The sequence below is a fragment of the Thermobia domestica genome, chromosome 4, assembly GCF_964235325.1.
Source record: "Thermobia domestica chromosome 4, izTheDome1.hap1.1, whole genome shotgun sequence".
Taxonomy (NCBI): Eukaryota; Metazoa; Arthropoda; class Insecta; order Zygentoma; family Lepismatidae; genus Thermobia; species Thermobia domestica.
Window position 1 is genome coordinate 170457748 of NC_137457.1, and position 23702 is coordinate 170481449.

Consider the following 23702-nt stretch of genomic DNA (forward strand, 5'->3'; position numbering starts at 1 on the left):
GGAAGAGATAGAAATTATCTATGACTTCTGGCTTTAAATTAATCTACATAGTAAGGTAGAAAGAACCTGTTTTAGGAATGAATTTAGCGTTGTGGGAATAAAAATCTTCTTTTCTCTTAAACTTCTAATCAAGTCGGAAGTAGGAAAATAAAATTACTTCCCACTTTAGTGTTGATTACAACGGATTAAAATGATAATAAATAGCAGGAAGAGGTTTTCTTATATCAATTAAGTGTCCCAAGAATATTTTCTATCTCGTCTCTAATCTTTCTATTAAAATTTGAAGTGGTAGAAAGAAATCGCTTCCGATTTTAACATTGAGCGTTATAGAATAGAAAGTGAGAAGGCTATTTTTAAGAAATTCATTAAGTGCTCCAAGAGTATACTCCATCTCGGCAGTAATCCCTCTTCTCAAATCGGAAGTGAAGTAAATATACTAGAACTTCTGGTTTCCAAACGACTACAGAAAATATAACGTGATCCTTTTTAAGATTTTATTATTATTAGGATCACTAGGTGGATCTTGTCATATCGTAATGTTAGTACGTATGTACATACATACGTTCAATACTTCGAAGGATAACATTTAAAAGGAAGCGATTTTTTTTTCTTTTTTTTTTGCAATAAGTAGATAGTGTGAATTTCTGGAAAGTGTTCATTAATGGAAGTGATTCGACAAACAAAATGGTAGAAATGAGTTATTTCAGGTTTTAACGTTGTTCAGTATAAAACAGAAACTGTAATGGATAGGAAACAGCTATTCTCGGCAAACGATTACACGTTACAAGGAAATCTCTCATCTTATTCTTAACATTCTAGTAGAACTGGAAATGGTAGAAATGAGCCATTTCCGGTTTGAGCATTCATTACTAGAGAGCAAAAAAGATAATATATAACGAGAAGATGTTTTCGGGAATCAATTAAAGTTTTCAAGGATAAACTTCTTCACATTTAACATGCTTGTAAATTTTGAAACTAACAGAATTGAGCCATTTCCGGTTTTAACGTTGATCACTATACAGCAAAAACGGTATTAGATTTTAAGAAGCAGTTTCCAGGAGTCTATATAGCGTTTCAAGGACAACCTTCATCTTTCCACTAACACTCTAGTAAAACCGGAAGTGGTAAAAAATGAACCACTTCTAGTTTTAACATTGATCAGTATACAGCGAAAACGATAATAGATAGTAAGAAGCAGTTTTCGGTAATCGATAAAGCCTTCCACGAGTAACTTTCATCTTCGTGCTTAACACCCGAATAAAAATGACGTGTAGAAATCGCCTATAACTTTACATAGTTTCATTTGAATTTACATAGAGCATAAATTATAGATATAGGGAGAAGCAGTATTATGGAATCAATTTAACGTTGTGGGAACAGGTAAGTTATTATGTCTCTCAAGCTCCAAACCGGAAGTGGCAAAAAACTACTTCCGGTTTTAGTGTTGATCGCAATAGATTCGAAAAGATAACAGATCAGGAGAAGCGGTATTCTATAATAGTTTAGTATCCCTAGAATAAGTTCTATCTCCACTATAACCTTCATACTATAAGCGGAAGTGGCAGATATCAATCACTTCCTTTTATAAATTGAATGTTAAAGATTGGAGAGCTAGAAGGGGTTTATGTAATTCATTAAGTACCCCAAAAGTGTATTCCATCTCGACTGTAATCTCTCTATTAATACCAGAAGTGAAAGAAATATGATACAAATTCCTGTATCCGTATTCATTGAGAACACTTTACGTCATCCTGTTTACGGTTTTTACTACAGTTTATTTTTAAATTAAATACTCTCCGGATGTTTACTATATTTCGTGAGCTACTAGCCAATTCCCTAAGGAATAAATACTGGAATATTCTATGGTCAAACTCTGAAAAGAACCGGGTGGGCAGGGGTTGCATTTCATACCTTATTTCTAGATAACTACTTAATTAGCCAGGAGCTTAATCTTTATAACTATTGGCCGAATCGGAAAAAAATTCGGTGGTGGGCAGTCCTAAACATAGTTAAGATCTCTTCATTTGTTGGCCGAGCTTGGCCAAGTTTTGGGCTAGATTTCCGTGTGGTAATTTATTTCTCCGTAATCTCTTGTCAGATCCAATCTAAAGGATTTGCTATTACAGAAAGCAATCGATTTTGCTCTATAGTGTTCAACGTAAAACCGAAAATGTTTTATTTCTACCACTTTCGGGTTATGGATCACATCAATTAACTAGCTCCTCCGAAATAATTTCTCTAGCCATAGTTTGCACAAAAATGAAAAAAAAAATAAAATTTGCTTTCTTTCAAGAGCTATCGTGCGCAGTAACTTAGTCGCAGCAGCTATCGTGGTCTATTATTATTATTATTATTATTATTATTATTATTATTATTATTATTATTATTATTATTATTATTATTATTATTATTATTACATTTTGTGAAACAGTCTCAAATATCATGTTTAAACATTTGATAAACGTAAAAAAAAATATATATTTCATCACACACTTCTACACGTAGCACTTCATTTTCGACAACGACAAACACATTCAATTTTACCAGAACACAGAACAGGAACTGGAGATCACAGTTTAGCACTATAAATTTTACAAAAAGAAAGAAGTCCGTCTAAGTTCAATATCTTTGGCAAATCTCCTTGGAATTAGTGATAAAAAATTGAAATAAGAATATAATGCCAGCAAAAAAATATAAAGCGAATTAGAACGGATTTACTAAATAAACTTAGAAAAACAAATCGCTGTCCATCACCATGTTTATACTACTTATTTTAAGTAAAAAATTTCATCTAGCTCTTGTGCTGATGGGAAGGATTTTAAAATGCTGACTGCATTTCCTCTCTGTATTGCTAGGCTTATTCGTTGTATTAAATAGTGTTTGCTTCTTGGGTCGCCTGACTTCTTAATTAAAGTTGATCTTAACTCATTCAAAAATTCACTCGCTTCTTTGCTAGAAAACCCCATCGTTTCTGCAGCAAAGGCAACAAAAAGATGATCTTCTTTCAGTCTGGAGTACTTTGTATGTTTACGTTTCCTCACAGGTTAGTGTTATGTATTAAGGAGCGAAAGTATCAACACATGTTACATCCCATACAAGACACTGGCCCTTTTTCCAAGGGATTAAAGTCACTCCGTTCGGTCTTCTACCATCATTTCGATACAATCGTTGTGTCTCAATGATGCTACGAACATCGATGCTGGCGAGTACTCGTTTGATTATTTGTTTTAATTCCGTGTGACGTGTGATTCTACCCCCCACTTCTAGTGCAGCTCAAAGCATGTAAACCTTTCTCGTCCACTCGATCTTGACACGCACATGTGAATGAGTAGCAAACATTTAGTCCCAAGCGTAATGCTACACATATTTTGAAAATATTATCGTCTAAAAAAGTTCCGATGTTTCTTGAAGGTGTAGCTTGTAACCAGGCTAAAGACTCTTTTTTCTGAAGTGCTTTTAGGCGAATCCCATTTTCTTTGTGATTCTTTGGCCTCCGGAATGGTATTATTATAGATGTTTTTCCATAATTCCAATGCCGCTGACAGATGAGGGATTTGCACTTCGTCAACTGAAATTTTCAAAATGTTGGAGACTAGTGACAACACCCTACAACAAGAAGACAGAAACGCAGGGAGGCTCAAATCGGATGCTCTTCGAATATTTAAACCACCGAGTCGTATTGGTAAACGTGCCTGAGCCCATTAAATTTAATTTTAAACTTGATTTATTATTTTTTTTAAAGATGTTTTCAGGGAGTTATCCAACTGAAGAAGTTTTGATGGGAGAAGCCATGTGGAAGTGGTTCGCAAAAAGTAAGTTAATTTGGGGACACCTAGACAATTTTTAGGAGAAAGGAGGTAGTCCTTTTAATCTATGTGTTATCATTTTTAAACTGTTCAAATGGTCTTCAAAATAACTTTTATAGCTATCTTCAAGTAGTGGTGTTCCTAATAACGATAGCTCGTGAGCTTGTGTTGTCCGTATTCCAGGCAACAAATTCTGAAACTGGGCTTCTATAATTAGATCTGAATTACCCAACATGAAGAACAGTTCGCATTTAGAAGGATAAACTTGTAGACCTATCTTCTTAGATTCTGTCAATAAGAACTTTAGATCTTGTATAACCGTATCTGATGAGCCCCCTAATGTGCCATCGTTTAAATAAAATAGATTTATTTCAGAAGAAAGCAAGCGCACTATTAGGTGGATTTTTTAAATATTATTTTATTATTATTATTATTATTATTATTATTATTATTATTATTATTATTATTATTATTATTATTATTATTGTGTCCGTGTTATGTTATTCTTTTAACTGTTAGAAGAAAGGTTAATTTTTTTTACAGTCTGAGTTTATCTATAATGGTACTTCGGTATTATACTAAATGTTTAGTTAACTAAAGAAGAAGCGGATCTAGTTGTGTGAAGCCTCCATTTCATGTGAGCGTTCGGTGATCATTTAGTACTGTTCAGTGAGGTACTTTAGCAGAAGTACAATGTTCTTATAAACTATTCGTTGTATTGTTATGAAGTAGGAAATGATACAAGACGCTGTGTTAAAGTTTTGGGATCTTCTAGGGCAATGGCTCCAACCTTTTTAACAAGCGCCCACATTCTTAAAGCTTACATACTCCACGCCCTCATCATTTGCGCATGTCTTTGACCGTTTCTGCAATTTTAGCTGCAGCATTGTATTCTCAAATCATCAGTAATAGCAACAAAAATAAGAACAATAATATTAAGAATATATACTGTATATAAGACAGTATAAGTGAGTTACTCATTAGAGACCAAGCCATCATACTATAATTTGCAAGAATACTCCTTTTAACGAAAGCAAGGGATAAGGAAGGATTTTTGGAAATATGTATCCTTAGGGGCGTAAATAAAATACTGTATCTTGCTAATCAATGAAGAAAGGAAGATGAAACTAGGCATATAAACTAACCATTAAATATAACTGAGCATGTTTCTCACAGTTTCTGAAAATCCCGCACTTAAACAAGAAAGGAGTAATTCGTATAACAATAGTTTTTCAAGTGTATTTTATTCCATTTATTTTTAGAAAATGATAAATGTAAGAATTCTTTATATTGGAGACGTGAAATTTCAAAATTAAACTAAATTAAAAACAAACCATTTCATATTCAGCTTTTCCGAAAATTCTGTCCTAAGAGAAGGATGGAGAATAGTGTCTACCTATTAAAATCTCTGTATTTGCTTACGTTTGAGGTGTGAAATTTGTCTTGAATTGTTAACTATAAATAATTGAACATATGTTTCCGGAAATTCCCCTCTTAAAGATGGAGAAAAGAGACGATTTCTATAATAATAAAATTTACTACTATTTATTCAGAAAATGGCATGAAATCTGAAATTCACTTAAATTAGAAATGTGATATTTGGTATATAAACTTCGAACTAAAAAGAATGAAATACGTATTTCAGAGTTTTCGAAATTCTCCTTTTAAGCAGAAGGAGGGAGCAATTAATTTACTTATTTCTCGACATTCAAATCGGCGTTCGCTGTCTCATCATCATAGAATGTTCGAGGAGAATTACTGAACATATAAAGAACTATTCTAGAGCATGGTTTCATCATGTCACTCTCACTGAAATGAGTATCCTAAGGAGAGGGGTCAACGTCTAAAATAGTTGCTAAAATACAGTATCTTACAAATCTCTCATGTATGAAGACGAAATGTAATATAAAAATCAAGTAGACACGCAACCCAGCGTTTTAGGAAATTCCACTTCCGTTTCATCTCATAAAAAATGGTTGAGAATTTTAAAACATGCTTAGCACTTAGCTGAAGCCACTTTTTAAACACGCCAGTTTCATTAAAATTCGTATCCTAATAGGGTGGATGAGTTAATATATACGGCGAAAATTAAATATCTTCCAAGTCAAGGAGATGAAACTAAGTGTATAAACATTTTACTTAACGAAGTCACCATATGGACATGCCCTAGCGTTTTAGAAAATTCTGTTTCCAAAAGAGGTTACAGGGCCATTTCTAAAACTTTTAACTTGCCGTTTTGTATTCACAAAATGACTGACATGGTAAAGTGTTTGGAACGTGTGAAATGAATTTTAAACATATTTAGCAGGTGGGACATTTCTATCATATCAGCACACTTTGAAACAAAGAATCGTAAAAGCACAATATAATTTAAATTTCTTGCAAAGAATGAATACTACATCGTATGAAACACGTTTTTGAACATGGTCGAGCTAGGGGTTTTATTTCACTTTTGGTCAAATAAGTTACGTAACGGGGAAAGCGTGATCAAATATATCTTTCAAATATTTCCCATAAACCAATTCTACCCGTACGAAGAACGGCCCTGCATCTAATAATAGTAAATAATAATAGACATATTATTACAAATTTATATTTATTTCCAGCAAGACTCCTGCATAGCATTGTTCTGATGTGGAATATTATATTTCACCAGTTTTGTCCTTCATGAAAGCACAGTTCTTACAGAAGAGTTATTTCATGTATAATTATATTTCATTTAATGTTTGTTACAACATTTGTAATATTTGTAATTTTCAATTTAGTTCTGTCAGGGACTCGCACCCCGAGATTAGGAACCATTGCCCTAGAGACTGCTTAGAAACTTTGAATTTACACCTACATAGGATTTGTGACGTCGGGTACCACTAAGAATTTTTTTTTGAAAATTCACGAAAGGAGGAGGAATTGGGGTGAGAGTTATTTTAATAAGATACCCTTATCTCCGAAACGTATAGGACTGGGAACTTAAAATTTGGTATTTGGATTTCCAATTTAAAATAATTTAGCACGTGTTTCAGCGTTTCATTTATATCTTACTCGTTAGTAATAAAGGGGAAAGAAAAATGTGAGAATAGCAATTATTACTAATATAATAACATGTCGGTATCTCTGAATCTCTAAAAGTTAGAAACATGAAATTTGGCTTTAGGATTTCTCATTTAAAACAACATCTCTTAAATACAGTAAACAGGACCACTGAATATTTTTCAATTCAAATTGAAACCAGAAGTTTTAGTAGATATCTAACACTTAGTATTATAGACTAGTGATTAGAGTGGAGATGAAATATGCTCTAGGAACGCTTAATCAAATACAATCGGTCGTCACTTACACCAATAGACCTACAAGCGGGTACAAGAGTTATACAGTTACAATATACGTTGTGCCACAGTAGCGCTACAGGCGGAATGTGCACGAACTACAAATAAATATGTTTCTTACAAGTAACAGTCACTGTTTTACCCTCTTTATATTCCACACATCCTTTTTTCTGCCACTTTTTGACCTTGACAAGTAGAAGTACCAGGCATTCCGAGTTCACAACTACAAACACTTTGTGTACAGAGTACGTTTTAAGTTCTTCGAATGATTGTGCGCGTGAAGAATAAAGGTGATGATCGGACGACCGTATACGATAGGCAGAAACATTCGGTTGCAATTTTAAATGTAAAATACAAATATAGTGCCTTGACAATGTCGTGACGATATATATACCGGGTGCGTCATTTATAATGTCAAACCTTGATGACGGAGAAACCAAAAGAGAGAGAGAAGCGAAACTTTGCACGAAGCAACTATACAAAGGGACACATTGGCGGACATATTATTTGACATCACCGGATGAACAGTGTTGCCAACCCAATATAAAGTTATGATTTTTTAAATAGAACGACCTAAATTGTATTTCATAATTGAATTCAACATTAAAAAAGAAGACGAAAGATATGCTACCCGCAGGTCAGTGTTGCAAACTTCTCGAGAAATAACGTTAAATATGTGTCACATTTAAACGCCTTTTGCACACACAGGAAGTGAGGTACACACTAGTTTTGCACAATAATTTAAATATTGTCCAGAACGGTTTAAATTGACACCAAGTTTAGATGGGTCCGTTTAACAGTGTTGACATAACAGAAAAGAGAAAAGTTGAGTTTGGATATGGTGCAATAACTCGAAAAGGCCATAAGTACATTACCGATTAAAATTTATAGGTCAATTTGTTATGTCATAAGAAGCATTCTCAGGTTTATTTGAAGTCGATAAGTCAAGTACTTACCGAAACATTCGGAATTTTGTAAAAGCTGAGAATTTTGCGCTGTAGAAGTTGGTAACGCTGTCTCAACTTCCCACTCTTTCCCTCAACGTTGAGGAATTCGTAAAGAAGTGACCGAAACAAAATATAAACATTAATAAACACACACACGATGAAAATGAAAATGAAACTTATAAGAGAATAAATATTTTCATCGTGCGAAAGTAGCTACTAGGTACCTACATGTCTTCTACGTCTTTGTATTATCTTGTCATATGAAGTCATATTACTTCCTTACGTTTTTTTTCATATCCAGTAAATTACGCTTAATTAGTCATTTCAAGTACTGAAAAAGTTTCATTTTCATCGTGTGTGTGTTTATTAATGTTTATATTTTGTTTCGATCACTTCTTTACAAATTCCTCAACGTTGAGGGAAAAAGTGGGAATTTGAGACAGCGTTACCAACTTCTACAGCGCAAAATTCTCAGCTTTTACAAAATTTCGAATATCTCGGTAAGTACTTGACTTATCGACTTCAAATAAACGTGAGAATGCTTCTTATGACATAACAAATTGTCCTATAAATTTTAAACCGTAATGTACTTATGGCCTTTTTCGAGTTATTGCACAATATACAAGCTCGACTTTTGTCTTTTCTGTTATGTCAACACTGTTTAACGAACTCATCTAAACTTGGTGTCAATTTAAACCGTTCTGGCCAATATTTAAATTATTGTGCAGAACTAGTGTGTACCTCACTCCCTGTGTGTGCAAAAGGCGTTTAAATGTGACACATATTTAACGTTACTTCTCGAGAAATTTGCAACACTGACCTGCGGGCAGCATATCTTTCGCCTTCCTTTTTAATGTTGAATTCAATTATGAAATACAATTCAGGTCGTGCATTTAAAAAATCACAACTTTATAATGGGTTGGCAACACTGTTCATCCGGTGATGTCAAATAATATGTCTACCAATGTGCCCCTTTGTATAGTTGCTTCGTGCAAAGTTTCGCTTCTCTCTCTCTTTTGGTTTCTCCGTCATCAAGGTTTGACATTACAAATGACGCACCAATTCTATATATATATATATATATATATATATATATATATATATATATCCTATACGTATATGTATACGAAATGTGCAACTTGAAGATATTTGTTTTAAATAACGATGGATTATATGTTCTATACTCCTTTGCTGATGATTTTCTGATAGAGGAAGATGACTTTGTAAAATATTATTTAGGTGTTAAGAATGGTTAGAATGTTGATGTACATATTAGTTTGTACACTGGGATATAATGTTGCATCCTTTTTACTTCAATAGCTATTATATTTGTATTACTAATATTCAGGATTCTCCGCTTTTTCTAAACACCCAGTATGACACATATATTAGAATGAAACATTGGGCTTACCTTTCAACCTTCCTGAAATCAGAAAATGCAAAATTTATTTGAAATTATTATAAATATTTGTTCACTACAGCCGGATGTTTAGTAACAAGCTCAATTCCGGTTTCTCTTCTTTACTTGTGTCAGCTTAGGAGCTAGATAGCCGCTTTTATAAAATTATAGTACAAATACGTTTACATGGTAAAACGTGACATACATATGCATTCAAATAAGGAAATTTCGGAATTGATGATTCTGTTATGTACCTTTTATATTTATCATAAATATCGCATTCTTGCACATTAATAAAATAGTTACTGGTATGTAAAACGTATGAAATATTTGAAATGTTCCAATTTTTGGCAATACTATTTCGTAACAATGAGATTGATATACTGGAAAATGTTGATATTTAATGATTCATCTATATTCAGCAGTATATACTTATTTTTAAGCAGGCAGATGTAAGAAAAGTAGCTTCATAAGGTTGAACTATGGATGTTTCTTCATTTTTAAGAATGTGTCTTTCTTTTATATGCAAATGAATTCAAGAATATATTATGCTGTAGTTAGCTGATATTAAGGAAGAGCAGACTAGAATAATTGACATAGTGATGCAGATTACACAGCATTAAATATTGATTAAAGCAAACATATTTGCGTCATAAAACGCTGAAGTAAACCTCATGTATTTGCTAAGCATTCCTTGTAAAATTTCTCTGTTTAAGTGTTTAGGTGTAATACCTGTTTACATGAACGAATTGTGAGATCGTTGAGGTACTAGCGTGGGTATATTTGTTCCGTGGGACAGTCTGACCATTTTTCTCCACCATTAAGGGTGCGTGACGTGAACCTCAGATGCGAGAATTATGTCCGCCGAGAAGCAGGAAATAATACCCAGAAATTACTACAAACTGTTCGTTAGGTAGCGGGAAAGAATGATCATATTTAAAATGACCAACAATATTTTACCTTGCAATATGTATACAACTACGTGTAAGTGCTAATATATACAAAATAAAAGAACCTAATAAATCATAATATTTAACCAAAGATAGAGGGAAATTATACTAATATTATAATTTCAAATATTATAAAAAGGAAGTATTTGTGATAATTATGTACAAGAAATATAAACGGCGAACATTAAAACAAGAAATAATATATAACTTCAAGCAGTAAGAATATTAAGTAAAAAGAGCTTTCATCCATATTCATGAACATACTTTCGCTTCTAAGATGCATTTCAAGCCAACAAGTTACCGAATATCACAAAGTCGTCTACAAGTGTCACAGACAGTATTTCATAAAAATATGTTTAATATAAACACAAAAATCACATGGTAACACATTATATTACTTTTAAGTGAGGATTATAACATACGTTACACAATCACATGCAGGATTGTTATGCAAAAGACTTGAGCATGAAACAGAAATATACAACTAAAATACTTAACTGTAACAATGTTAAATGTTTTCTTTTATAATGAAGCGGGCAAACTTTGTTGTATCCGGGAGTTGGGGACAAGAGAACTGTAGATAAGTACATTTATGTGTTAGACACATTTTAAATTCATCTGTTAAAGAAAAACAAGAAAAAACAAAAATATTATATTTATTATCAAGAGTTTCAAATTACACCCGTTGCAATATCATGAACATTCAAATGTAGGTGACCTCTACAGTAGTAGAATCATAAGCACAGAAATGGAACAGCGAACATCGAAAGTACTTCAGTGTGAAACACTGCGATTATTGTATAATAGATTCCGAACTAAAACGAACGAATTTCAAAGAAGTTAAAAATTTGACTTATTTCAAAGTCTTTAAAGTGCCCAAAATTTCCTTTCCTATTCCATTATAATAGATGTGAAAATTATAATTCCCATTAGAGAATTTGCTATTCCAAACCTTTCAGTAGATATGATAAAATTGATACAAATTGCAAAACTTCTTAATAATTCACTTTTTTAGAAACTAATATTAGGCCTCATTAATTACTGGTATGATATTAAAATACAGTCAAGTAAGTAAAAACGTGTTTGGAAAGGTTTATACAAAGGCATCAACTTATGCATCCTGCAACATTTTATTATTTTTCATATCCCCAAATGATTTTAATATCAAACTACTTTCAAATTAGATATATGCGTCTATTCAAACCCATTCACGTAATTCTTGAGTAAGAAATAAAGTATTTGTTTAATTAATTAAAATTTTGGGGCCCGCGCTGGCTCAGTGATATACGAGGATTCGGGTTGGAAGAAAATTATAGTAAGCCCCGCACTATGGCTCGCTGAGTCAGCAAAAATTATTGTGACGTCATAAGCCAAAGGTATATAATCTTGCCCCGGGGTCAATGACCGAGAGGTATTTAGAATCCCCCCATGCATATTTTGGGAGGAGTACCTTGCCCCACACCTAAATTCTGGCAGGGATACCTTGGCCCTCTTAAATTTTGAAAATTGCCAAATCTAAACATTCGGTGTGGTAGCCTAGGACAACGTATATACATCTATCAGTATTGGGGGTATATCTTGTTCCCTTTCACGGGCAAAATATTATCCAAAAATGTGAAATTTCGGGGTTTATGACTTAATTTATCCCCTTTGATGAGCTTTAATTACGTTAAATGTTTATATAGGCGTATAAGGGTCCATGCCCTTTTATAAGACATCGGCATATTTATGCACCCCATTAAATTTTTAGGAGGTGTACTTTGGCCCACCCCTTCAGTGTTGGAAATTATCCAGTATGGTATTATAGTATAGGACCCTAGTATAGATCACCATTAATTTGGGTGGTCCACCTAGTTCCCTTTTAGGAGTACAAAATTGCCAAAAAATAAAAGTAGGAAATACGTTGTACCACGTGTTAGATTTGACCCATTTTATCCCCTTTGATGATGTCCTATTACCTTACATGTTTATATGGGCGTATACAGGGGTCCATTCCCTTTCATAAGACATGAGTATATTGATGCACCCATTAAATTTTTGGGAGGGGTGCATTGACTCACCCCTTAAATTTTAAAAATTGCCCGATTTGAGCATTCGGTATCATAGTACAGGACCTCAGTATGTATTACGATAAATTTGGATGGTCCACCTCGTTCCCTTTCATGTTAATAAAATTGCCAAATTAGAACATAAGCGATATGTTGCACCACGTGTTTGATTTTTGGATCAATCGATTAACTTTGATGAGTTCTTTTTACATTATATGGTTATATGGTCATGTATAGGCCAAATTTTATTACAAACAAGTGTTCGGTTATTGACTCAATTTATACTCTTCGATAAGGTTATATGGGATAAACAGGAATCCCCTTTCAATTTGCTGGACCCTTACGGTGTCAAATGCTAGTACGGTCACGTGATCAATGATTTGGTTTTGATGTGCGAGTTTTTGATACGACGACGAGTCCGTGTTCAATGTTCTCTGTGAGTTAGGTGGACATTTTGAACAAGATTCGTGGCATTTGAAAATGTTTTCAACTTTCAAACTAAAAAATTGAAAACAAAATTTTCAAAGAAAACTGAAACAAAAGTATTAAGCAAAAAGTTTCAAACTAAAAAATAATTGAAACAAGAAATTTTTTAAACTAAATATTTCAAGCAAAATTTCGAACAAAAAATTTCGAAACTAAAAATTTTAAACAGAAACAATTTCAAAACAAAGGAAACTGGAAAGGAAAACTTTCAAAAAAAATTCATACTATAGAATTTTAGAAACAAAATTGTGTAAACGAAATATTTTTCAAATTAAAATTTTGAAACAATTTTCAAACCAAAAATTTCAACTAAAATAATTTCACGTTTCCCGGTTAACCGTCAAATTTTACCCGGTTGTTAACTATTCTATTAACAAATTAACTGTTTTCAACTATTCGATTAACAAATAAACGATTTTCAACTATTAAATAAACATATAATCCGTTTTCCGTTTCTCGCTTTTATTTACCAGTGAGTGCAGGAATTTACAAACTAAAATAAAAAATTTGGAATGGCTTTAAATACGCATCATATTTGAAACAATGTGATAGTGTTCATCATGGATACAGAGTGGAATCATCAATTTACATGTATTCTCGCAGGACCTATTGGATGTGGAGAAACGTATTTTGTGAGGCGATTACTGTTACATCTCCCAACCATGATCAATACAAAATTTCGCAAGATATACTGGTATTATGCAGAATTGCAAGACGTGTATGCAACAATGCCGGTTCTGGTAGAATTTTAAGAAGAACTTCCACGAATGAAAGATTTTCAGCCTCCAGTTGGACCACATTTGATTATTATTGATGACCATATACGAGAAGTGAATAGTGATATTCTTGATATATTCACGAAAGGATAACATCATCGAAATAGTGGTGTGATTTTTATATCACTAAATGTATTTAATCAAAGTATGAGATTAAATTGTTCGTATTTGGTGTTGTTAAAAAACCCATGTAACAAGTCACAAATCAAGCATGTGAGTTATCAAACCATGCCTGAGCATCCACTGTTTCTACAAGGAAGCTACGCATACACAACAAAAAATCCACATGGCTGTTTACTGATTGATTTTAAACATGATACACCCGACGAAATGCGATTTCGTACAAATATCTTTCCCGACGATTTGCATCATTACGTTTACGCACGAACAAAGCATGTTTAAATTATCGTGCATGTCTAAAGAATGACTTAGTCTGTCAAGATATCTCCTATAGTGAAACACGCTGATCTGCTACGTGCTCTGCACAAAGCTAAGCCAAGATTGCGTCAAGCTATTATTGCCAATCCAGACGCTTCATTATTCATATCATTTGTGAATGTTGTTATAATGTCTTAAAAGGCAATGTTCCGCTGACAAGTGCGCAGAAGCAAGATTAAAGCGTTAAAAAACAGTCTCCGCTATCTCGTGGAGAACACAAAATCATTGGATAAAAGAAAGAAACATTTAGGCGTACAACAAGGTGAATTCTGCACTACTTGCACCTATTGTAGGAAGTGTGTTATCCAGTATTTTGTTTAAAGAATAAACATCATGGAACATAACAAGATGGTTTTATTGCCACCAGAAATGCTTCAACGAATGCATGCATCATCATTCCCAGTGATTGAAAATCGAGAATCTAATCTCGATCGTGAAATGCAATATATATTGAATACATCGTATCCAAGTGATGAGGAAAAAAATAATCAGTACAATGGATTATTACAGAAATATCTTTATGTTATACGTAAACAAGAAGAACCAATACAACTTATAATTACATCAATGAAACCTAATGGTGACTTTCCGTTTGTTGACGATAGCACGAAGGAAGAAATTTTAGCCCCAATACGACAAATGTTACGTAAGAAAGCAGAATTACTATTCCGTCGTTTAAAACAAGATGAAGCAATTACGTGCGATCACAAAGGAACAGTGCACACCAACGATAATAAACTACATGGATCGAATATTGTAGATTTAATGTGTGATGTGACGACCGAGGAAACGTACTAATCTTCAAAGCTGGGAATTGTTTTGCAACTACCTTGAATCGTCAAACACACATCAAGAATTGATTGGTAATCCACGAAGATTAAACTGTGTTGTCAACCATAATAATACAACAGCATCTGAAGGATCTGCACCACCGAAACCTGCACCTGAATTATTATCTTCCGGAAAAGAAGAAGAAGAAGAAGATGATGATGATGTTGTTTTAGAAGTATACAAAAAGAAAACGTATAATTCCAAAACGGTCAACGTACAAACCATGAATAAAAGTTGAAATCCATTTACTATAATCCAGCACATCCTGCATCGTTTCCTACTGCAAAGAAATTATGGCAAGTCACAGGAAAATCTATACCTCTAGCCAAAATAAAACTTTGGTTAAACAAACAACCTACCTACACGTAACATCGTCCTGTACGTCGTCTCTTCCGTAGAGATTTTTATTTTGTCAACAATATTAATGATCAATAGGAATGAGAAATAAATGATTTACAATCACTTCAAATCTATAATGACAATTAAGTTTATATTCTTACAGGGATTGATGTGTTCAGTCGGTACGGATGGGCTTTACCACTAAAATCAAAAATTGCCGAGGAAATAGTGAATGCATTTGAAATGATTTTCCAGAACAGGAAACCATTTGTAGTACGTATTGTTCAAGAAACTGAATTTACCAACAAGACAGTACAAAAGTTTCTCAGGAAACACAACGTGCAACATGTTACAACAAAGGATCCTGATATTAAAGCTAGCATCGCAGAATGATTTAGTCAGACATTGAAACATCGTATGTGGAAATACTTTACCAAATATCAAACTTACAATTACATCAAATTGTTGCCTTTACTTGTAAAAGCATACAATAAAAGTCGACGCTCTAGTATAAAAATGGGACCTTCAAACGCTTCTCAGGACAATTTACTGGAGGTGTGGCCTAACTGATACGTCAAAAGACTACAACGTTCAAAACAATATACGGATTTATCTGTTTGTGATACTGTTCGTATTAGTAAAACAAAACGTATCTTTCACAAGTGTTACCTCGAGAACTGGACTAGGGAAATATTTAGAGTAAAAGCCGTTGTACCAAAAAACCCACCACTGTATTGACTAGAGGATTTAAATCATCAACTCATCGATTGTGTTTTCTACAGACAAGAATTACAAGCAGTACCGCTCCCTTCGACGTTCCTTATCGATAAAATATTACGTACAAGAACAAAAGGTCGCAGAAAGGATTATCGCATCCACTGCAAAGTATATCCTACCTCATTAAATCCGTGAATTCCTACAACTTCATTGAAGAAGAAGAAGAATGGAACCTGATCAAGATTTTTACCTTACACTTCCCATTGATAGTTCCATGGATTATTTTCCAGAAAATACGTTGACTTCATATATTACGAAATTACAACGACTTGTAGAGTTTCGCGAGAAATGGGATGTGGCAATTGTAGAGATTCATTACCCACATTCTTTACTGACAATTAACAGTCAAACAATAAAATATATTACAAATCATCAAGTAACAATGATCAGTAGCCGTGGAAGATTGTAACGATTTCTGTACGCTATTATAACAATATACGGGATCTTATTCATGCAATTAATACACAGAATAAAGAAACCAATTTATTTATATCTCATGATGCAACTAAAAATCTATGCCTCATAAGATACCCCAATAAGGAAATAAATATTTCTGTACAATTCTCAGTTTAATGCTTGGATTTAAACCGAAAAGTGATTTAGTACATATGCAAAAGGGACAATATACGCAGGATGTACGATGAGGTTTACCATCACAAATGTACGTCTACTGTTATATTATTGAATCTGTCATTGTTGGAGATACAATGGTATCCTTGCTAAGAATTGTCGACATGGATTCTGTGAATCATATTTTTCGAAGTCATGTAGTAAAAATCTTTAATCCTGCACATTATGTTCCGGTCGAAAAAATGAATTTTGAGCAAATACAAATCGTTATAAATGATAGCACAAGTCATCGTATGCCATTCACCTTTGTAAAGGTGTGTACAAAACTACATTTCCGTCGTCGTCGTTATGACTGATCCGTATTTCAATACTACCCAAAACAAGCGTTATTCTTTATCGGCAACGTCTATGTGGGAAGTCCTTATTAACCAGGATATGGCATTGTAAGTTTCCTTGGTGGCTTATTTCGTTCAGTGTTACCACTTGTGAAACAAGGAGCTAAAACTGTGGGATAAGAATTTGTAAAATCAGGTGCAAATACGACTAATGGTGTTGCAATCTCGTTTCAACCGCTGGAAGAATCGTTTCAACAACGTATGCAAGAGGCAAAATCTAATTTACAAGAAAAACTTTAAAATTAGTTGAAAACTATACTGGGGAGGGATGTAAACGTAAATGGGACGACTGCTCTCAGTTAGAGGTTGACCTTCCAACGAACTCTAATATTATCAGCCCTACGAAGAGACGTAAATTATCACATAAGAAGAAAAAAGTTCCTTCGCATCGTCACCAGATATGTTTGATCAATTCAACGATGGCTGTCTTGCAACAACAATCCTTTGAAAGTGTAGAAAGTGAATTGGATATTTTTTCAATGTTACCCACGCAAACCAGTGTTCTGGACAATCGTATTATTGGCTACAAACCAAATAGTTCAATACCTGAAAATTCACCAATAGAATTGGTAGTGAGTGGTAGCAGTGACGAATGTATTGATTTGGCACAAACGTTATTGTACATCCAAGCACAAATTGTGAGATCAGATGGTTCCTCCTTCACCGATACGTATAAAGCAATTGCACCTCTCAATGATTTTCTAAATGCCATTCTCAGTGAAGTACAAAACTGCTTGAACAATAAACTGATTTCATTTCTGTCTTATAATCATCCATATCGTTCGTACCTGGAAAAACTGCTCAATTATAGTGATGGAGCTAAAAATACACATTTACAAACAGCAATGTGGTTTCAAGATACGGCTGGTCATATGAACGCAATCACCAGCGAGGAGACGGGATTTCAACAACGCTATGAACTGACAAAACAAAGTATGAAATTCGATATGATTAGACATATTCATTGTGACATTTTTAATCAAAAAAAATATTTAATTTATGGAGCGGAATTACGTACGAAACTTATTCCTTAAAAACCAAACTTTGTCTGATGACCAGTGAAAGTGGTATCAATGCAAAAATCAATATTCTAGATGCATTGTTGTAAGTGAAAAAAGTCAGCATTAGCCCGAGTGTCAAATTGGCACACAATAAAATTTTAAATTCTACACCGGCAAAGTATTCTCTCACAAGGATTCAAATGAAATCATTTACCATCTCGAAGGATATACAATCCAAAACTATTGACAACCTGTTTATGGGAAGTTTTCCAAATCGTATTATTGTAGGATTTACATCGAATGAAGCATCATGGAACTATTATCAGCAATCCATTTGAATTGCAACATCTAAACATTAATTTCTTTACATTGTACGTGGATGGAAAACCTTTACCTTCAAGACTATTGCAACCCAGCTTTGAAGAGAATCTATATTTCATCGTACCACACATTTTTCTCAGGCTCTGGCATACATTTCGCCAATACTGGAAATCGAATTTCAATACCCGAATGCAAGAATTGATATACACTGTTTGTATTTGACCTAACTCCCGATTCTTCTGCTGGAGATTGTCACTATTGGAATTCAAAAGGACATGGTTCATTTCTAGGAGAAATTAGCAGCACCTGCAAACTGTATTGTGTATGGTGAGTTTTCCTCACTCCTAAAGATCGACCACAAGCGCAACATTATCCTGGACTTTTAAATTACAAGAAACGTATGCGTTAAGTATCATTTCCATTCAAGATGCTGAATACATTTCAAATGGCTAGTGCTTTAAACGGAAGTCTATTATTCACAAATCATTTTACCGGATGTTGCCCTCACAGATTTCAATCATTGTAAATAAAGATCCATCCACAAAATTTGAAAACCATTGGATTGCAATTTATATTGATAATCGAGGTGGTGCAGAACGATTGATAGCTATTGCCTTTCTCCTTATGTACCACAACATGTTGCATTCTTAAAACGTCATTGTATGTATTGTAAATATCACAATAGCAAAATGCAAATCCTTGGTTCATCCTTATGTGGCTATTATGGTTATGTTTATTTGGTTGGGAAGTAAAGTCCAGTGAAAATCTCTGCGTGAAATTCAATACTTGTTTACAGCAATACCGTCGGTTAATGATCGTAGACTATTGTCATATACCTTCCAGGTAATTTTATCATATTTATCATTGACACTGCATTTAACATGTTTTGTTTTCTCATCATCGTTTTCTAATCATCTTTTTTCCACGTTCATTTTACAGAATTTACAATACGAAGTATTGCAAACCAATGCTATACTGAAAAACATGGAAACAAATCATGTCTAATGAAGAAACAGCTCAATATACAAACATTGTCAATACCTTAGTGTAAAAAGAAAGAAAAAGAAGAAACCAAAAAAAATGAATAAAATAAAAGTTATGCTTATCTATGTATTTTTATTTTTCATTCCATCAATATGGTACATACAACGTTGTCACATTCAAAGTAATGTTCTCTTGCAATATAAGACGAGAACCCTGGTCATGAATCTTGTTCAAAATTTCCACCTAACTCACAGAGTACATTGACCAGGGACCCGTCGTCGTATCAAAGACTCGCGCACCAAACTAAGTCATTGATCACGTGACCATAAGGGACTAACAAAATTGAAAGGAAATACCCGTCCATACCTTTTAGCTCTATATGATCTCATCAAAGAGGATAAATTGAGTCAAAAACCGAAAACGTGTTTGTACTAAAATTTGGCAATTTTGTACGCATGAAAGGAACGTGATGGACCACCGAGATTTATCATGATACACATTGAGGTCATGTACTATGATACCAAATGCTTAAATTGGACAATTTCCAAAATTGAAGGGGAGGGTCAATGTACCCCTCCCAAACATTTAAAGGGCTGCATCAATACACCCATGTCTTATGAAAGGGAATGGACCCCTGTATACGCCCATACAACCATATAAGGAAATAGGACTTCATCCAAGGGTATAAAATGGGTCTAAATCCAAACACGTGGTACAACGTATTTCGTAGTTTTATATTGTGGGAATTTTGTACCCCTGAAAGGGAACCAGGTGGACCAACCAAATTTATAGTGATGTACACTAGCGTCCTATACTATAATACCAAATATTTGAATTGGGCAATTTCCAACATTGAAGGGGTGAGCCAAGGTACCCCTCCCAAAATTTAAATTAGTGCATCAATATACCGATGTCTTATAAAAGGGCATGGACCCTATTATACGCCCATATAAACACTTTGCGTAATTAAACCTCATCAAGGGGGATAAATTAAGTCATAAACCACGAAATTTCGCTTTTTTGATAATTTTTAACTATGAAAGGGAACGAGGTAGCCCCCAATATTGGTAGAGGTACACACCATGGTGCTATGCTACCACACCTAATTTTTAGATTTGACAATTTCCAAAATTTTATGGGGATTGTCCTCTACCAAACTATAGGGAGTGGGGCAAAGTACGCCTGCCAAAATTTGCAGGGGGCGGTCCTAAGTACCCTTTGGTTATTGGCCCCGGCCTAAGGTCATTTACCTTTGACCTATGACGACACAAAAATATTTTGCTAACTCAGCTGGACATAGTGCGGCCACTACTACTGACTTTGTGAGTTTACCTATCCTCGATGTTTCTGTGTTCATGTTCCTGTCGTTCTAGGAGAGTGAAAAAGCCAGTTAAACGAGAAAAGCAGGTAAATGTAGTAATAAGTAGTTCAAGTAAGTTACTGAGACACGTTCGCTGAGTCAGTTAAGTCTTTAGAAAAAATGTGGTAAAGAGTTCAGGTCAGTTGTTTGGAGTCTCTCTTTCTATCAAAGTTCACACCAAGTGACGTTTGTGGTGGACAAATACGATATGCTTGGGTTTTCTCGGGGTTATACCGTTTGCTCTTCAGCTTAGGCGGCATATCCGTGGGAGTGAAACTAAATATTACACTTCATTTTCATTTTTTCAAATTAAAATTTCCCTTCCTTGGAAATTTAATTTTACTATTTCCTTATATATTATATGATTGGAGTACTATTTGATAATAAAGTATTTCGAGTATATAGACAACTGCTTAACTCCTTGAGCAGGTAATGGGTATCGCTCTGAAGGCAAATGCAGAATATGAGAATTAAATCTGTCATATTTGAAGTTTGACATGGTGAAGAGGAAAAAAATTGAATCAAAGGTTTAAGAACAACTACAGTTATTAGTGCAAGCTCTGCCAATGATCATTCATATATATAATCATAAAAGAAACAAGAAAGATTTCTGAAACAAAGAAAAATAACGTGCAAAATTCTAAGTGGACGCAAATAAACCTATTTTAAACAAACTAAAGGCAAATAATTTATCGCGTAGGGATTGTTGTTCAGTGGTGAATTTGCTCGACCAGTAATTAAGTGGTTTTAGGATCAGAATAACGACGTAGCCTATATATGTTTTAGATTTTTAATGGCGATTGAATTTGGATGACACACGCTTTATTATGTTCAGATATTCGAATATTGAGACGTGTTTGTACTTAACCTATCAAATGTTCAGGGAATAATAATAATAATAATAATAATAATAATAATAGTTATGAGCTTATCACTGCTATGGACATTCTATAACGAGCAGAAATGTCAAATTTGGCACGAATATTGCGGTTTTGTTTAGTGGTGCCCACGAGAAGAGTAATCCCTCATCTCGTTTTTAAAACAAAAAGGAGAGACGAGAATTAAGTTTTTACATTCGAAACGGGACAAGGGTAACTCAAATTATCGTCTCAGTTTGGGGATGAGGATCGAGACGAGAAAAAGTATCTTACACATTTCTGGTCTTATCTCGATTCTGGAAATAGTTTATTTCCATTCATTAATTAACAACAGCTTTTTTGGAATGAATCTTACACGGTATTTTATTACTTGTATATCGGTGTTAATCGAATTATGGTCTATGTAGGTATTTTTCTAGTAAGGCATTTATAATTATTTCTGCATATCTGGAAAATTAGATCATTATATTCCTTACTTTTCAATGATATTCAGTTATTTTTAATACAGTTACTTCTCTGTAAAACGCACAGTGGAATAATTTCTACATGAAACTTTAGTGGAACACTTCCGTTTAATATTTGGGTAGTTGCAGTGAATTGTAAAAGTGTATCTAAAAAGGTACGGAGACGCATAACCTCAAGCCATCCCCCGTGCCTATCTTTGCCATTTGTAATTTTTAGGAACGTGGTCACATCTTAGATATTATTTGGATGGGTGGAGGATTTCCACCCGCGATCCCTCAGTTTTCCGCCTAGTTGCAGAGATGTAGCCAGAGGTAGGTCCTGGTGGTCCGGACCCTTTCCCGAAATCCCAACTTTTCTGTAAGTTGTGCTTAATTTTAGAGCAATTTTAAAAAATTGATTTGCATTATTATTATTATTATTATTATTATTATTATTATTATTATTATTATTATTATTATTACCGTAGTTATATGAATTTAATGATTCTCCGTGTTTCAAAAAGGTAAGTGTTCCTTTATGGTTGTTTCAGTAGTAGATCTCTATCTGAAACAAACGCAGCTCCCGCACAGTGGGCTTTGTTGGGACGAATACCCTGTGCGTGGAAGTTCTCGAATTATTTTGTTTCGAAGGTGTTATTTTTCGCACCTTCTTCATTACTTTCATTCTCATCACCACCGTCTCCTTGAGCGTATTTTGCATGTAGAACTTAAATATTTCATTTCGTTTTCCTTTATAGATGTTTTTAGCTCAAAATGTCAGTAAAATGAAAGTGACATTGTAAAAAGATAAAAGCATTTGCAATGAGTATTAATATCCTTGCCTTCGTAGATCTGTTTTTTTTCTTTGGAGTATGGGTGATAGAAGTTCTCTTTTTAGCACAATAGTTTGTTAAGTACGTATATATAATACGTATAACACGTACCACGAATTTCTAAAAAAAAACGTGGTCCATGGTCAATAACCTAGACACTAAACCAAAAGTTCTTCGATAGGAACCAGAGTGTAGGTATTGGCTTTTAACTTCACAATGTTTGTTAACGATTTCACGGCGTGACACAGGCTTTATTATCCTGAGATACTTGATTATTTAGGTGCTTTAATATTTGAATTAGTCTTCAGTAATAAAAATAATTGTAATCGATATCTCCTAAAGGATTCAAATTTATGAACTCATCATAACTTAGATCATACCATTACAAACAGAAACCTGATATTTGGCAAGAATATGTGTTTTAGTTTAGTGTTGCCCACGAAAAGAAGAATTTCATATCCCTTACCTCAAGCATAACAAACTCGAGATGAAAATTAACATTTTAAATTCTAGACTGGACGAGGCTAACTAAAATTTTTGTCTTGCATTTTATATGAGAATTGAGACGAGACGAAAAGTGTCGTAAGAATTTATAATCTCATGTCAATTCTGGTAATAATGTATATCAATTCTGTTATTAATAATCTCTCTCTAAACTCAATCTTATATACACTTTCGTTATTTGTATTTCGGATGTGATTGCATGATGGCCTATGTAGTTATTTGTATAGTAGCGTATTCTTCACTATTTTTATTTTAGAACTGTTTCTGCATATTCTAGAAATTACTTCAACATA

The 23702-nt window shown here is 33.8% G+C and overlaps 1 long non-coding RNA gene across 1 annotated transcript in view; it reads right to left on the minus strand.

The window, feature by feature from the left end:
• Nucleotides 1–9486: 9486 nt before the first annotated feature.
• LOC145683396 (uncharacterized) overlaps nt 9487–23702 on the minus strand; it is a 110069-nt gene continuing 95853 nt past the window's right edge. Inside the window, exon 3 of the long non-coding RNA XR_014131078.1 lies at nt 9487–9499. This is a non-coding gene — a long non-coding RNA (uncharacterized LOC145683396). The remainder of the gene's footprint in view (nt 9500–23702) is intronic.